Here is an 18344-nt window from a genome sequence, read left to right as displayed (position 1 = left end):
ATTTCAAAACATGAAGTCTCATTGTACTGGTATGCCACCAACACGTGTTTGGACCCTTTGGCAATGGTCGTCTTCAGGGCTTAGCTATACCATTAATTCAAAAGTCAACAGATATTGACAACAAGGAATAATACATCAGACAACAGTGTGTCAACATATAACAGAACGGTATACATAACCACATAATGCATACGATCCAATTGAGCAGTTAAATCCATCAAAACGTGTGGATCACATAATTGGCATGTCAATTGCCAACATGGATTGCAACAAGGAAGAAGCAGAAAAGAAGAAACAGTGTTGTCTGATTTATTATTCCTTGTTGGAAATTTCGATTCCTTCAGAGATAACAAAAGGGACTTGTAAGGAGTCTTCCGCCCCTGACTGGGCAGTTGATGGTTGATTATTTGACAATTGGTCACTTGAGGGAATCGCTGGGACCTGCCTGGAGCAATGCATCCGAACTGGAAGGACATAATTACATCCTGCATTTGGTTAGACAGTTTCGGGGTTCACAATAGGATTGCAGTCGAAGAATGATGTCATTTGATGGTATGTTTGCTTGGTTTAGATTTTGAAAAAGATCATTTTGTTTGGTGGGATTTCACCGAGTCCTTGCATGTTGTTCCCTTCGGTGCTTCTGGCTGCTTTTCTGAAGCAGGGAGGTCTGATATAGGTGCTGCAGCTGGACAATTAAGATTTTCTAAGAGGCCCTCAATCTCATGTGTTAACGAATTTACCTCTGTTAAGAGTGCAACCAGGTAGGCCACTTTCTTTGAGCCACTGGAGGTGAAATGTGTGGAGTAGTTTGATGCTTCAACATCCTTTTGAAGTAACATTTTTAGAGTATCATAAAATATGGACCAATTCAGTGGGGTATGCTTGACTGGCTCAAGGGGCAGCTTTAGTCTGTCTCCCCCTGGGCTTCCCCCAATCGACATTAATTTTTCAAATAAAAATACATGCACACTTTTGGCCAGTCCCATTCAAGTAGAGATGGGAAAGATATGAGAAGGTGATTGTACTGCAAATGTACAGATGTATTACAAGTTAAAAGGCAGTTATGATTGATGGAGCAGATCTCAGATCACACTATAAATCTGTAGCTGGTTCAAGACGGCAAGAAAAATAGCTTCAAAAAAGAAATGGACTTCAGTATTTTTACTGTTCGTTATGCAAAGAGTCGTATCAAAGGAAGTAAGGTGGCGTAGCAGGGACTGTAGTAAAGATGCAGCCTCAAAGGCTTGCAGCCCTTCGCAGAATGTCACTGACTGCCTCGCCCTATCTTCGGGCTTCACTGAGAACTTGATATACAGAGTAATTTGGAGCAGGGTGGGCCAGGCCAACAGAAAAGCAAAACAGCAGAACAGGGTCCTGTGGAGGTGGCAGACTGCCCGATCCTTGTGGTCTAGCTTTACTGAGGGCCTGATATGCAGTGTCTTTTGGAGCAGGATGGGTGGTGCCAACAGTATCTGATCATGCAGGACTTCCAAGATTCCCAACAGATCTGATCATCATCAGGAAATGGAACAATGGTTGGATTGGAATTCCACTTTTTGGCCCCTGACATCACCTCTAGCCTTCAGGTGCAGAACTTGTGGAATTGTTAGGGATATACACGTTTCTCTTTGCAAAATATCTCTTGATTTTCTTTACTATAAATAATGCAGCGTTGTTATGGAAGTCCATGTCTAACATATGCATGGATTATCACTATATGAATGAAGAGTCTTCCGCTTTATACAGTAGTATGGTCACTCTCCATAAAGGCATGTTCTGTGAGTGAAGCTTTTCTCACACTCTGTACACTGGTAGGGTTGCAATCCAGTGTGGGATCTCTTATGAGACATCAGGCTTGATGTACGATTAAAGCGCTTACAACATTCTGTGCATTTATAGGGTTTCCCCCAGTATGGGTCCTTTGATGACTGCTCAGGGTTGATGGGGCACTGAAGCTTTTCTTGCACTCTGTGCATTGGTAGGGATTCCCCCTTGTATGAATCCTCAGATGCTTGGACAGACTTGAGCTACAGGTGAAGCTTTTCTCACACTCTGAACAGTAGTAGGTTTTCTCTTTAGTGTGGGATCTCTTATGAGCAATCAGGTTTGATGCACGATTAAAGTGCTTACCACATTCTGTACACCCAAATGGCTTCTCCCCTGTATGGATCCTTTGATGACTGCTCATGGCGGAGGGGCTACTGAAGCTTTTCTTGCATTCTGTGCATTGATAGGGTTTCTCTCCTGTATGGATTCTTTGATGCAGGTGCAGATGTGATCTCTGAGTGAAGCTTTGATTACACTCTGTGCACTGGTAGGGTTTCTCTCCAGTGTGGGATCTCTGATGCGTCATTAGATGTGATGGACGATTAAAGTGTTTACCACATTCTGTACATCCATAGGGCTTCACCCCTGTGTGGATCCTTTGATGGTTGCTCAGGGCGGAGGGGTCACTGAAGCTTTTCTTGCATTCCGTGCATTGATAGGGCTTCTCGCCTGTATGGATCCCTTGATGCAGGTGCAGATATGAGCGCCGAGTGAAGCTTTTATCACACTCTGTACACGGGTAGGGTTTCGCTCCAGTGTGGGATCTCTTATGAGCCATCAGGTTTGATGCTTGATTAAAGTGCTTACCACATTCAGTACATCCATATGGCTTCACCCCGGTGTGGAGCCTTTCATGGTTGCTCAGGGTGGAGGGGTCACTGAAGCTTTTTTTGCACTCAGTACACTGGTAGGGTTTTACCCCAGTATGGATCCTCTGATGCCTGACCAGAACCAAGCTATAATTGAAGCTTTGCAGACACTCTGAGCACTGGTAGGGTCGCTCTCCAGTATGGATCCTATGATGCTGCTGCAGATATGTGCTCTGAGTGAAGCTTTTATCGCACTCTGAGCACTGGTATGGCCGCTCCCCAGTATGGATCTTCTGATGCTTCTGCAGATATGAGCTCTGAGTGAAGCTTTTCACACACTCTGTGCACTGGTATGGTCGCACCCCAGTATGGATCCTCTGATGCTGCTGCAGATGTGAGCTCTTAGTGAAGCTTTTCTCACACTCTGCACACTGGTAGAATTGCTCCCTGGTATGAATCTTTTGATGTTGCTGCAGATGTGAGCTCTTAGTGAAGCTTTTCTCACACTCTGCACACTGGTAGAATTGCTCCCCAGTATGGATCTTCTGATGCTTCTGCAGATTTGATCTCTGAATGAAGCTTTTCTCACACTCCGTACACTGGTAGGGTCGCACCCCAGTATGGATCCTCTGATGCTGCTGAAGATTTGATTTCACAGTGAAGCTTTTATCACACTCTGTACACTGGTAGGGTCGCACCCCAGTATGGATCCTCTGATGCTGCTGCAATTCTGAGCTCCGAGTGAAGCTTCTCTCACACTCTGTACACTGGTATGGCTGCTCTCCAGTATGGATCTTCTGATGCTGCTGCAGATTTGATCTCCGAGTGAAGCTTTTCCCACACTCTGTACACTGGTATGGCCGTTCCCCAGTATGGGTCATCTGATGCCTCTGCAGATGTGAGCTATGAGTGAAGCTTTTCTCACACTCCGAGCACTTGAACGGTCTTTCCCCAGTGTTAGATCTCGGATGCCTTCTCAGCTTGGATGTGTGTACAAAGTGCTCATCACATTCCGTGCACTCATAGGCCTTCTCCCCAGTATGCATCCTTTGATGGCTGCTCATTCTCTGTTGAAAGAAGCAGAGGTACCCTTTATTATTTTATGTCATTGTACAGCCTACACTCCGCTCACAAACTCACCGGGTGCTGCCGTGATAAACCCTGCCTCTAAGTCTTCACTAATCAGAAGAGAGATTTGCAGAAATGTACTTGTTGGGAGAATCCTACACAGACTTACATTTGCAATATTGAGTACAAATCCAGTCGTATTTGCCCCCCATACATGAACAGATGAGACATGGGCGAGAATTTCACTTCCACAGTTTGATGCAGTATTTTCCTAAAAGAAGACATTTACTGGGGAACAAAATGAGTAGCAATTGACTATGGGACTATATTCCATCTAGAGGTTCTGAGAGAAATCTGATAAACAATGAAAAAAGCGGAGCTCGTGTTTATGATGCCATTAGGTACCGGGAGATGGAATATACCCCATGACTGATAGATACACATATCTAGCATTGCATAGAAGATGGGAGTGGGAGCAGCCAATAGAGACTTATGTATCACTTTATGATGAGCTAAATTGCGGTAACACACTTCAGCTCATCTAACACTGCAGACAATACTCCTCTTGTTTCCACATTTGCCAATTGATGGCTGTGCATGTTGCATGCATTATAGAAGATCATTTGGGGTAATAAATAATTCCTTTCCCCCCTTTCCTCTTTTCTGTTACCATCACGTGGGGAATACCTTTTCTCCAAACTCATTCAGCGTCCGTCTAATACTCACTGCTGACAATTCGAGGTAATTTCCCCATCTCTCTTAAAACATATCCAACACAACATTGGAACTTTTTAAAGAATTTTATTCCAATGAAGGATCGAAATATAAAAGACACACTAGCCAGTCTTGTATAATAAGAGTGTGATAATACTGAGTTCTTGAAAATTTTTCTTCAGTCTAATATTCAAAAAACGTACTGATGTTTGAATATTAGAGTATATAATCTCATACATTATATATAACTAGAACATGTCACCATTGGTATTATTCTCCATATACTGTTCCAGCAGCTATACACTAAAACAAAGACCACTAAGACCAATATATGTTTCACACACTGGTCTTTGATACAGAATTATAACATGTGTTCAAGGCCAATGAAGAGCAAATGGAAAAGACAACATAGCATGAATAAAAAAAGAAAAACAACAGATATAGAAATAATTCTGAAGAAGATGCTTGGAACTCACTACATATTCACATATTGTATCAGATGAACTCTCTGACGTGCACAAACAACTTACTCCTGTGAGGTGGGTCTTATTAGTAATCCAATGAGGAGAGATTTATCCAACAAGGCTGTAAACAAACATACCCACAAATGGAGAATAGCTATGATCATGGCCCCAGAAAAGATTCTGAACTTGGAGTAGATCATTTTTGGTAAAGTTGCAAGTTAAATAGGAATTCCCAGACTTTAACTTTAGACATCATAACATTTTGTAATTGGTTCTTCTTGTACCTCATAACTCAATGTAGTTAACGATGTATTTTTACATAAATGTTTGTCTTTGGATTCGAAAGGAATAGTATTACAGCATCTTCTTGTGGTGTTGCTCTACTGGTACCCCAGAAACCCCTGGTACCCTTGATCTGTGCGGTTGGCAAGGGATTGAAGCAATGATCTGGGGGTGACACAGTTTTGAAGTACAGTGGCACGGTATGAACATCACATGAAACCCCCCTGACCTGATTGCCACGGACGTAGGGAGACTGGAAGGTGTGTAGGTGGGTGCGTGTGTGTGTGGTTCTCAGACCTGTCACAGTGGCATGCACATAAGCGCGCATACAGCTGGCAGGTGCGATGTAAGCCTCTGTCTGAGGCACAGGTTGCGCAAAAACCCACCACATGTCTTCACATGATTAACCACCCGAGAACCAGAATAGGGATTACGTCGGCACTAGGGGCATTATCAAGTATTATTGCTATATCACATGGGCAGGGCAAGCAAGACTGTACAGGCTTCAAATACTGCTGTAAAGGCATCATTGCTAATGGAGGATGCTCAAATTGAAAGTTAATTGTTAATGAAACCAACTAAATGTATCTGACTGCCAACAGAGGTGGGAAAGCACGTGCCAGGAGAAAGGAGGCAATTTCCTGGTAATTCAAGGACTGCCAACAGAGGTGGGAAAGTATGTGCCAGGAGAAGGGAGGCATTCTCCTGGTGGAGGAACTCCACTTTGTTTAGAACAATCTAAGTTTAAGTGTAATGGATAGATGCAGGGTTTTGACAGGGACAAAGAACGGGCATGCTGACATTTCCATAGTTACCGAGGTTGAGGCAGGGAAACCCCTCATTGAGGTAGTGATAGTTAGGTTTTGGTGTTTTAATAAAAGTCTATAGCAACAAACATGACCTCTCCTTGTCAGACTCCTTCTTCTAGACCCTTAATAGGTAGCAAAATACAAATAATAGCTACTCTTGCTATACAAGTGTCAGGAGGGGTGTGGATAAGGTCTATAAGACCTGTGGGTGGTTATTCGTATATAAATGGCCTTTTTCTGGGATTCCCAGACTAAAGTTCTCAATAGCTCCCCTTCCAGATTATAGTACCTGGTTTGCTTTGTGCACTCACAGTATCACAGTGCTGGAAATGGGGATCTGATAAGCAGGTGCTAAAAGCAGCTCCTGAGTATCTAACATTAACCAGTGACCAGGAGCTACCCCTGGGGAACAAGGAGCTGGTGCATAGCGTTCCACAAATCTAACCTCCACATAAGATGGAAACATATAAGTGTGCCCGTAATTTATGAATGCTTATGTTTTAAATGGCATATAGATATGTCGTAATGTGTATTTATAGATTTTCCCAAATGCACAGAGTTAAATTCACATAGGTGTGTTTGTTCGGCATTCGTTGGCTTGGGTAGCCAAAGGTAGCTCCTGGCAGCTGTTGGTGTCAAGCTAAGTAGGCTCTTCTAGGCTACACACAGGAGCTACATAACTCCCAGCTCACCTGGTATCAGGGTTATTTGACCTAGCTCACTTTTTCATATTTCTTAAAGTATATCTTTCAGGTCACTACTGGCCTACTTCACTAGCTTCCAGGTCACGACTGACCAGTTATTGAAATATTTCAGTTGCTAACGACCTGTTATTTATATTTTGTGTCACCATGATACAAATGCAGGTTTTGGCTGACGACTATATGGGCATAACGTTTAGCAAAAATGGCCTCTGGTCCAAACATGTAGTGAGTGCTACTGCGCCCCTTGAAATTCACAGTGGTGGCCTCATTGGTTTCCATCGGAGCCCCTAGAGCCATTACTCCAGCCCTTTCGTTGTACCGCCTACAGGCGCTAGCATCGTGTTCTTGTAGAGCCGAGATCTGGGGTAGCATCGATACTCGATCACTAAGTTTCTGAAATCTCTGCTTATGGTGCCAAAAGCAACACCAAACACCACTATACACATGAAATGTGATCTTCAACTGGTGTGGGACTATGTTAAGCTGAAACCGGTCCTCTACTGGGTAAGAATATGGACCTTTGCGTAGTTTGGTCCATTATAGAGACTCATAGATGGATCAAACACGTGAAATCCTGGATGTTGGCCGTGAACCTTGGGTACCTATGGAGGTCACCAGAAGCAATGACCGGGATATTAAGGCTTTGGGTAAACGTGCCAGCATGGTAGAGTCTCGCTGGGCTATGGGGGCGGCTTGTGCTCACCTAAGCACTGGGGTGCTTTATAAGGCTTTGGGTAAACGTGCCAGCATGGTAGAGTCTCGCTGGGCTATGGGGGCGGCTTGTGCTCACCTAAGCACTGGGGTGCTTTATAAGACTTTGGGTAAACGTGCCAGCATGGTAGAGTCTCGCTGGGCTATGGGGGCGGCTTGTGCTCACCTAAGCACTGGGGTGCTTTATAAGGCTTTGGGTAAACGTGCCAGCATGGTAGAGTCTCGCTGGGCTATGGGGGCGGCTTGTGCTCACCTAAGCACTGGGGTGCTTTATAAGGCTTTGGGTAAACGTGCCAGCATGGTAGAGTCTCGCTGGGCTATGGGGGCGGCTTGTGCTCACCTAAGCACTGGGGTGCTTTATAAGGCTTTGGGTAAACGTGCCAGCATGGTAGAGTCTCGCTGGGCTATGGGGGCGGCTTGTGCTCACCTAAGCACTGGGGTGCTTTATAAGGCTTTGGGTAAACGTGCCAGCATGGTAGAGTCTCGCTGGGCTATGGGGGCGGCTTGTGCTCACCTAAGCACTGGGGTGCTTTATAAGGCTTTGGGTAAACGTGCCAGCATGGTAGAGTCTCGCTGGGCTATGGGGGCGGCTTGTGCTCACCTAAGCACTGGGGTGCTTTATAAGGCTTTGGGTAAACGTGCCAGCATGGTAGAGTCTCGCTGGGCTATGGGGGCGGCTTGTGCTCACCTAAGCACTGGGGTGCTTTATTTGATGTTCAAGTTCGAGTTTGGTAACAAAACCTATCTGGATCTGATTATGGCACGTCTCGCCCGCTCTCTGTACCTGGCAACTCGGACCCAACACTGCGAGGGTTACAACACTGCACTGTGCCCAGTTTGTGGGGCTTAGGACGAGTCAGCAGTTCATTTCATGGCTCGGTACTTGCATAGAGCCAGGCTGAGGAGGCTGAAGAAGGTGCAACAACAGCCCAGCACCGAGGAGCACAGCAGGCCCTTCCACCAGAGACTACTTGCTGTTTGCACACTTGCTGGTTGATGTAATGATGTTTATTCTTGTTATTCCTTCGTCTGTCTTAAATCTTGATTTTTTATGAATATTGGAATTGTGTTTCGACTGTTAACTGAATTCATTTGTGGGTTGTATGGCTTATGCAGCATGAAAGTTGAAATACTTTAAAAAACTTACTAATGCACTGCTGGTTGCCATGAGCTTGCTATTTCATCTTTAGTCAGTGTCTGCGTGTTATTAAATTCTTAAGGCTGCTGCCGGCCACCAGCATTGCTCTGCTGGTTGCGTCATGACTGGACCCTGCGCTAGCACCTGAACTTCCTGAGCAATGTGCCTTCAGATCTTCCCCCTTCCCCTCATCAGCCTCTCCCCGTTACAGTACCCCAGCATCGGCCATCCCATTCTTCCTACATACCCCATACCCCATTCCAAAACCAATTCCAGACCCGCTGACAAAGGGTGTTCTGTCCATTTACACCACCTTCACTGCATCTACACTCCCTCCCCCAACTAACCTTACCCTTGACCTCTTGAATACTCAATTACTCAGCAAAAATACCTTGTTCTTCGCTTTCTACTTTGACTCCTTCCATCCCATCCCCTTTCATGGCAATCCCTGAGACAAGGATCACCCACCATGGCACTGCCTCACTTGCCACTCTCCTCCCTGAGACATGGATCACACAAACCATAGCATTGCCTCACTTGCCAGTCTCCTCCGTGAAACATGGATCACCCATCATGGCACTGCCTCACTTACCACTCTGCCCCCTGTGACATGGATCACACACACCATGGCACTGCCTCACTTGCCACTCTCCTCCCTGAGACATGGATGTCCCACCATGGCACTGCCTCACTTGCCACTCTCCTCCCTGAGACATGAATCACAACCCACCATGGCACTGCCTCACTTGCCACTCTCCTCCCTGAGACATGAATCACAACCCACCATGATACTGCCTCACGTGCCACTCTCCTCCCTGAGACATGACTCACACACACCATGGCACTGCCTCACTTACCACTCTCCTCCCTGAGACATGGATCACACACACTATGGCACTGCCTCACTGGCCACTCTGCTCCCTGAGACATGGCTCACACACACCATGGCACTGCCTCACTTACCACTCTCCTCCCTGAGACATGGATCACACACACCCTGGCACTGCCTCACTTACCACTCTCCACCCTGAGATGTGGATCACACACATCACGGCACTGCCTCACTTGTCGCTCTCCTCGAATCACACACATCACGGCACTGCCTCATTTGCTACTGTGATCCCTGAGACACGGATCACACACATCACGGCACTGCCTCACTTGCCACTCTCTCCCCTGAGACATGGATCAAACACACACCATGGCACTGCCTCACTTGCCACTCTGCTCCCTGTGACATGGATCACACACACCATGGCACTGCCTCACTTGCCACTCTCCTCCCTGAGACATGGATCACCCACCATGGCACTGCCTCACTTGTCAGCCTCCTCCCTGAGACATGGATCACACACACCATGGCACTGCCTCACTTGCCACTCCCTTCCCTGAGCCATGGATCACACACACCATGGCACTGCCTCACTTGCCACTCTCCTCCCTGAGACATGGATCACACACACCATAGCACTGCCTCACTTACCACTCTCCACCCTGAGATGTGGATCACACACATCACGGCACTGCCTCACTTGTCGCTCTCCTCGAATCACACACATCACGGCACTGCCTCATTTGCTACTGTGATCCCTGAGACACGGATCACACACATCACGGCACTGCCTCACTTGCCACTCTCTCCCCTGAGACATGGATCAAACACACACCATGGCACTGCCTCACTTGCCACTCTGCTCCCTGTGACATGGATCACACACACCATGGCACTGCCTCACTTGCCACTCTCCTCCCTGAGACATGGATCACCCACCATGGCACTGCCTCACTTTCCACTCTCCTCCCTGTGACATGGATGTCCCACCATGGCACTGCCTGACTTGCCACTCTCCTCCCTGAGGCATGGATCACAACCCACCATGGAACTACCTCACTTGCCACTCTCCTCCCTGAGAGATGGATCCCCCACCATGGCACTGCCTCACTTGCCACTCTGCTCCCCGAGACATGGCTCACCCACCATGCTACTGCCTCACGTGCCACTCTCCTCCCTGAGACATGGATCACACACACTATGGCACTGCCTCACTGGTCACTCTCCTCCCTGAGACATGGATCACCCACACCACAGCACTACCTCACTTTACACTCTCCTCCCTGAGACATGGATCACACACACCATGGCACTGCCTCACTTACCACTCTCCTCCCTGAGACATGGATTACACACACCCTGGCACTGCCTCACTTACCACTCTCCACACTGAGATGTGGATCACACACATCACGGCACTGCCTCACTTGTCGCTCTCCTCGAATCACACACATCACGGCACTGCCTCATTTGCTACTGTGATCCCTGAGACACGGATCACACACATCACGGCACTGCCTCACTTGCCACTCTCTCCCCTGAGACATGGATCAAACACACACCATGGCACTGCCTCACTTGCCACTCTGCTCCCTGTGACATGGATCAAACACACACCATGGCACTGCCTCACTTGCCACTCTCCTCCCTGAGACATGGATCACCCACCATGGCACTGCCTCACCTGCCTCTCTCCTCCCTGAGACATGGATCACACACACCATGGCACTGCCCCACTTGCCACTCTCCTCCCTGAGACATGGATCACACACACCATGGCGCTGCCTCACTTGCCACTCTCCTCCCTGAGACATGGATCACACACACCATGGCACTGCCTCACTTGCCACTCTCCTCCCTGAGACATGGATCACCCACCATGGCACTGCCTCACTTGCCACTCTGCTCCCCGAGACATGGCTCACCCACCATGCTACTGCCTCACGTGCCACTCTCCTCCCTGAGACATGGATCACACACACTATGGCACTGCCTCACTGGCCACTCTGCTCCCTGAGACATGGCTCACCCACCCTGGCACTGCCTCGCTTGCCACTCTCCTCCCTGAGACATGGATCACACACACCCTGGCACTGCCTCGCTTGCCACTCTCCTCCCTGAGACATGGATCACACACACCCTGGCACTGCCTCACTTACCACTCTCTGCCCTGAGACGTGGATCACACACAGCACGGCACTGCCTCACTTGTCACTCTCCTTGAATCAGACACATCACGACGCTGCCTCATTTGCCACTGTGATTCCTGAGACATGGATCAAACACACACCATGGTACTGCCTCACTTGCCACTCCCCTCCCTGAGACATGAATCACCCATCATGGCACTGCCTCACTTGCCTCTCTCCTCCCTCACACATGGATCACACCCACCATGGTAGTGCCTCACTTGCCACTCCCCACATAGTCTGTTTCTCCCACTATACATCATTAGTGAAGAGAGGTGGGATAATTCTCATGATCAACAAGGCTTACCTATCCACCCCTCTCCCCACCTGACTTCCTCTCCTCTTCCTTCCATCATATCACTCTTCAACTCCTTGTGCCTACGTCACATACTGCCATCCTTGCCCATCAGACCATTAAATGCTCCCATCTCTTTCCTTCCTGAACTGTACCACAGTTTTGCCTACTCCCCACCTTACCCCATTAATCTTTATGTTAACTATTAGTGTTTGTGCAGACTGTAATAAATGTGCTAGTTTATCAGCACTGGGAACCAGTGGCCCGCCTGCAAAATTAATCATTGCCTTGGGGCTCACAGAAGGAGCAGATCATTGGTTTTAATCGGATCATATCCCATTCCCGGAAGTAAGGACATTTTGAAAGAGGCAAGATTCGGGAAGTTTGTCCGCGATATAAGATTTTTGAACTCTGACCTTTTCTGGGATAGATTATCATCAGGTAATGAAGCCCTCTTGACTTTTGAAGTGGTTGCTCTCGTGAGAATTCTGGACTTCAGGGGGATGGGGAGGGGACCTGTTCCCAGGATAAAGTAACTAGGATATGATTAACTCTGTCATAGGTTTGTTTGTGAAGTAATGTATTTTTATGATGAATGTAATCTTTTTTCCTTTCTTTTTTACTCATCTATTTTTTTGTCTTCCTTTTTAGATATTTTAACCTGTTGTATATATTCAATTACTTCTCTTTTAGCTTTTCTATGTTTCCAGTGTTAAAAGTCATAGGCCCTCATTACACGTTGTGCAGTAAAATCCGACATTTACCGGCATGGCGCTATTAACGTGTCCGCCTTGGCAAGAGGGCGCTAATAGCGTACCATTACGAGTATGCGGACACAAGCATAGCGCCATGTCGGTAATGGCCCTACCGCCATGCCACTAAAGACCCAAAAAAGTCCCTTACCGGCTTCGACGAAAGTGCAGATAGCACCTACGCCCTCACTCTGATTGCAAATAGCGGTCACCGCTATTAGCGGTAACCGTTAAAATGCGGAACCGGAAATAGCGTCATCGCACAGGAACGGGAAGGAGCACGGCGGCCATCTTTAAAAACACAGTCCATTGCCATCCTCTGCATCCAGGACCTCTTTCGGCAAGACTCCAACACAAAATCATCCAGGACAGCGCGAAGATGGCCAAGGCCGTCAAGAAAGGCGCTGATCACCAGCGAAAAGAAAAATTCAGCGACAAGGAGCTGATCATGCTTACTCAGACACTTGCGGAAAATGCCAATGTTGTTTTCACAAATGACATGTGGCGGGAGACCCTCCTCAAGAAAAAGGCCATCTGGGCAGAGGTTGCCCACAAAGTCAGTGCATTGGGCATCACCACCCGCACTGTCAAGGACTGCCGAAAGTGGTGGGACGACCTACGGGTCCGTGTACGGAACATCCTGTCCATGAATTGCAAGCTGGCAATGGCCACTGGAGGTGGCGCAGATTCCCCTATAAAACTCCGTGAGTGGGAGGAGACCTGCGCCACCACAATTGGTGTGGAATCGATCGAGGGTGTTGGAGACATGGAGCATGGTGCGCCCACTTCATCAGATGGAGGTGAGTGTATACATCAAACAATGCACAGTGAAGGGTGATGGGCCCCCCAAATATGAGTCCATAATCAGGCCATCGATCCAGCCACAAACCTACATGCACGCATCACCACATACACGTGCAACACAGACCCATTCATGCATGACCCACCCGACATCCCCATTACTGGATTCCAAAATAAAGAGGCCCCAATGCATCGAGCGGCATGACGTAAACATTCTGCATAAGGCACGTAGAACCATAAACGATGATATTCCCTTTTTTCGTCCCCTACAGGGTCACAGACAGACACTGATGAACCGGGCACTGTGACACCTGCTCCACCAGCTAAGAAAAAGCCCAGGACACATGACAGAGGGGACACCGCCACCACCTCAAGGGGAACCGGGAGGAGTGATCAGCGGCAGAGAGGCAAAGGCAGCAAGAGCACAAGTTCTACACAGCCTGAGGCCACGGCTGCTGCAATTGTTCCACCCACGGCAGTGTACCCCATGACATTGGAAACCAGCACGGAGGGCGCGCACTCTGCTGCCACCAGTTGCACTGGTGAGGCAGCAGCCACCGCCCCGCTTTCGGACGTTGAGGAGGCAATTGACGTTCTGATTCAAAGCCAGACCCCCAGCCGACCACGGTCCATTGAGCCAAGCCCAAGGCCATTATCCCCATCAGGTAGCCATGTAGAATCAGGCAACAAGACTATGGAAGGGCGATGGAGCCCTCAGGTGTCCTCACCTGATGCTAAAGGCATGGACCAGGGCTCAGCAGCCACCCCAACAGCTGGATCCAGTCAACACGACCTTGCTACCATCAGCCAGAAGCAGGTCGAAATCACTGCACTGGTTGGCCAGCATGTGGCAGAGGCAGCCCGTCTGAGGGATGACCTTAGTTCGTATGCAAGCCAGCCAAGGGATGCCATGGAAGCCTGCATGAACAGGATTTGTGAGGAAATGGCCCAACTTAGGCAGGCACTCACACGTATTGCAGACGCCATGGAGCGACAATACCCCCCCACAGGATCAACTGGGCACCTCCTCCTCTGCGAGTTCCCAACAAACAAGCCCCCGCCGCCGCTCTCTGCGTACCATGAGGCGCACGGCATCGCAACCACCCAATGGCGGAGGAGCCCATGAGAATTAGGGCCATCAAGAACTTGCTGGCACATGTCGAGCAGGACACCTGCACACTATGAAACTCACATGGGGGTGTTGTGGGGGGAGGGGGGAAAGGGTGTTTTTGGGAGTGTTGTGGGGGGAGGGGGGAAAGGGTGTTTTCGGGAGTGTTGTGGGGGGAGGGGGGAGGTGGGAAAGGGTGTTTGCACAGTTGGGGCCATGCACTTTTTGTACACATTATGATCACAATACACTGTTGAAAATTTGAAACACAGGCTTGGTCTCCATCATTGTGTATGTGTACTTCATTGGGGACAGCATCCTTTGTGGGCCTCACCACATACATCAGGGCAACAATACCCATCTCCATCCATAATAGTTCTCCCTTGTATCTCATGTCATTTGATACATCAGATGCTGACGCTCATCGTGTCCCTCCTGGCCATGCAAGAGGCGATGGCCAGGATGTTGCCATGCTGTGTGGCATCACTTCAGTGGTGCTATAGGTGTGTGGTTCAATGGTATGGCTAGGGGTGTTATCTTTGCATGCATTCAAGGGCACATTGCTGTCTTGATGTTGTGCTGTGCTGATTCTGTAGTACCATCTTGACGCCATGTTGCTGATTTGTGTGGTATGTGGTGTGGCATGGTGTGCAATGTGGATGTGGATGGATGTGCAATATTCGCGAACCTGGATTGTACTCTATGTTGTGCAGCTCATAATTGCATGTGGGTTCTCCTCAAGGACATTGCGGCCTTCCCTGATGGACATTGGCCTACATCTGTATGTCCATTTGTCCTACAGACGACAGTCAACACCCAGTAGGAGTATGTATCTCTCCCCACTACATCACACTGTCATGTGCTTGCCCTGCTACTCACCAAGTAGCCAGGAACGTTGACTGGCTTGTTGCTCCATGTAACGTGGCATGTTTGAGTTACGCAGGGCCATGGAATCATGGGTTGATCCGGGAAATCTGGCACAACAATGTTTCATCATCTTCTTAGCGTCAGATGCCATTTGCACTTTGATGGAGTGGAATTTTTTTGTGTTTTGGTAGACTGCTTCATTTTGATGTGGGACCACCAATTCCACATGGGTAGAGTCACTGGTCCCGATGCAACCTGGGATGCCAGCCAATGAATAGAAGCCAACTTTGGTGTTTGCGATCTCCTGGGCAGTCCGTGGAAAGAATATGTGTTCCCGTGCATGCTTTAGGAGGGCATCGAGTACCTGGTTCAGCGTGCGTGAGGATACTGGTTGTGAGATGCCATGCATCTGCCCCACTGTATGCTGGTAGGTGCCTGTGGCCAGGAAATGGAGCATAGTCACCACCTTCTGTAGAGGGGGGAATGGCAGTTCTGATGTCTATGAGGCTGACTATGTCATCATGTGTCATGTAAATGATGCTGGTGATGGTATCCCGGTCCAGACGGTACAGGGTGTGTATCTGCTCAGGGGTTAGGTTTAATGGACTGCCTCGGATCCTGGGGATTGGTGGCTGCCTCTGTGGTATGCCTAGGTGCCCTGGTGGTGCTTGTTGCGCCTGTCTTGCCATCCTCCTCCTTCGTCTCCTTTGTGCTGCCTGTTGTTGCTGCTGCACTGCAATCATGTCCTCCAGCCCATGTAAGTGTTGGAACCATCTTGGTGTGGGAATGGGTGTGTGAAGGGGTGTGGTGTGCTCCTTTTGTGCTGCCACAGTCTCCATTGCCTCCACCTGTGCTGATTTTGTCCACCTGTGGCAGGTGGGAACACTGCTAGGATCTGATAAGGGGTGGTTCGCGAAGCCATTATTTGCGCCATGCCGGTAAGGGGTTTTGGGGGCTTTTCCATGCCGCTATTAGCACGTCCGCCTGGCTTGTGATGATGTGCTATTAGCGGCATGGCGTTATTTACGGCATCAAGGGTCGCGCGCCCGCGGACTGGCCGCTATTAGTGGCACCGTACTTAGCGGTGCCGCAAATAGCGGTGAGCCGGGTCGTAATTGGCATGGGGATTTAACGGTACCTGTATTCCCTTACCGGTAACGTTAAATCCCTACCGCACAACGTGTAATGAGGCACATAATGTTTTATTTGTGTATGGCTATTACACTATACAAAAATAAAAAAGAAAGACAAACATGATGTGTATTCTTTGTAAAGGTGATATTAAAAAATAACTACATTGTTTACGTGTGTTACCATGATTATATTTGAAAAAGAAGAGGTACAAAATATTAATTTATTATGCTCTCTTCCAGTAAATATTGTAACCATAACACGAATGTTACACTTACTTTATGAAGAAAAGAACATGTTTAAAACCTAGAATAACTATATCTATTATTTTTTGATGTTAGATGCATTAAAGATATTCTGAAGGTGGTTTTTAGTAATTAGGCTAAGTTATAGATGAGTTATCTTTCTAAAGTCAATCCTAAGGATATATTTGCAGGGTGTAAGTACGAATAAATAATGTACATGGTGTATTGGCAATCTATAATGCCCCTTGCCCAGGTTTTCCACGTGTAGTTTCCTTGTCTGCCACCTCCATCATGTCCTGCTCACTATTCACTGCCATTGTAAAGTGCCCTGTTAGGCCATTGTTCCACTCACCAACCTTATAACTTATGCACCGTGTTTCTAATAGAGGCACTCAGCTTCCTCTTCCATAAATACAATTATACGTGCTGCACACCTGAGAAAAACTTCATGTCATAAAGGACCCCTTCAGCCAGTCCTGTTTGTTCAGACAACAGCACGCTGCATGCTGGGAATTCGAACACATAAAGAACATATTTAACAGGACACGTGAAACTACAACTCCCAGAATCCAACGCATTGTTGCCTAAAATGCCAGGGATGGCTGAAGATGAGCCTATGACATGGGTCCAGTTGGCAGCAATGACTCCTGTTCCCAAAGAAACAGCCCTGGAGGCAACTCACCTCATCTGGCTCTTGGCCAGCCATTGCTCTCCAGTGATCTTGGGTGGATTCCTCCGGTGATCTTGAGTTGGATTTCTCTCCAGTAATCCTGGGTGGATTCTTCTGCAGTGATCTTGGATGGATTCCTCTCTAGAGATCCTGAATGGAGTATTCTGCAGTGACCCCTTGCAGGATTGGAGCAAACCCACCAAGGAAGAGAGATGAACGTCCTGGGAGACTGGGTGATGTTGAGGGTCCCAGGACTGCACCGAGGCTGCGCAGAACAAGAGAGACTAATCACAAGACCAGGAGACACTACTCTCCTGAGCATGCGAGGACCAGCGGTGTATTTTCCGACGTTACCTGGCCTGCTCCTGATCACTGTGCCTGCCTATGTGCCCCTGGTCTGCAGCCTGGTCCTGCTGCAAGACCTGGCTGCACTTTCCCTTCTCTGAAGCTTGATCAGTTGCTGGTGCAGGGTCCAGAAAGACTCGCCAGGGTCATCACCCAACCCCCCCCCCCTCCACCCAGCAGGTTCACTTCAGGGTCAAGTGACATTCAGTGTCTTTCAGTGTCCCACCCGAGTCCTGAGGGGTTTAGCCTTTTACACACGGGACGTGCACTATTTGTCCAAAATGCAAATACTTGCTGCACTGCAGAAAAACACACGTGACGTTGCGTTTTGTATTAAAAATAACCACGTGACGTGCTGCAGTTGTATTGCTCCTGCAACAACCAGGGAGGGGAGGAGATCAGATCACCACTGCATAAACATTTTTTCCCCCAAAATGTCCAGTTCCATGACACAATATCGTCGTATAGGTGGCATGGAGTAACAAACTGGAAGTGGCGAGGAATAACCCCTGGTTTTACAGACAACATGAACAGGCTCACAGCCAGACAGCAGCTGCACCTACTGATGGCCGGTGTAACGTCA

At 48.2% G+C, this 18344-nt stretch overlaps 1 pseudogene; it reads right to left on the bottom strand.

The window, feature by feature from the left end:
* The window catches only part of LOC138489389 (zinc finger protein 208-like), a 259432-nt pseudogene extending 241548 nt beyond the window's left edge, over positions 1-17884 (bottom strand).
* Between the last annotated feature and the right edge of the window lie 460 nt (positions 17885-18344).

The sequence above is a fragment of the Ambystoma mexicanum genome, chromosome 9, assembly GCF_040938575.1.
Source record: "Ambystoma mexicanum isolate Mex_15411 chromosome 9, UKY_AmexF1_1, whole genome shotgun sequence".
NCBI classification, from domain to species: domain Eukaryota; kingdom Metazoa; phylum Chordata; class Amphibia; order Caudata; family Ambystomatidae; genus Ambystoma; species Ambystoma mexicanum.
Note: the sequence above shows the minus strand (reverse complement) of the source record. Positions and strands in the feature narration are given on the sequence as shown.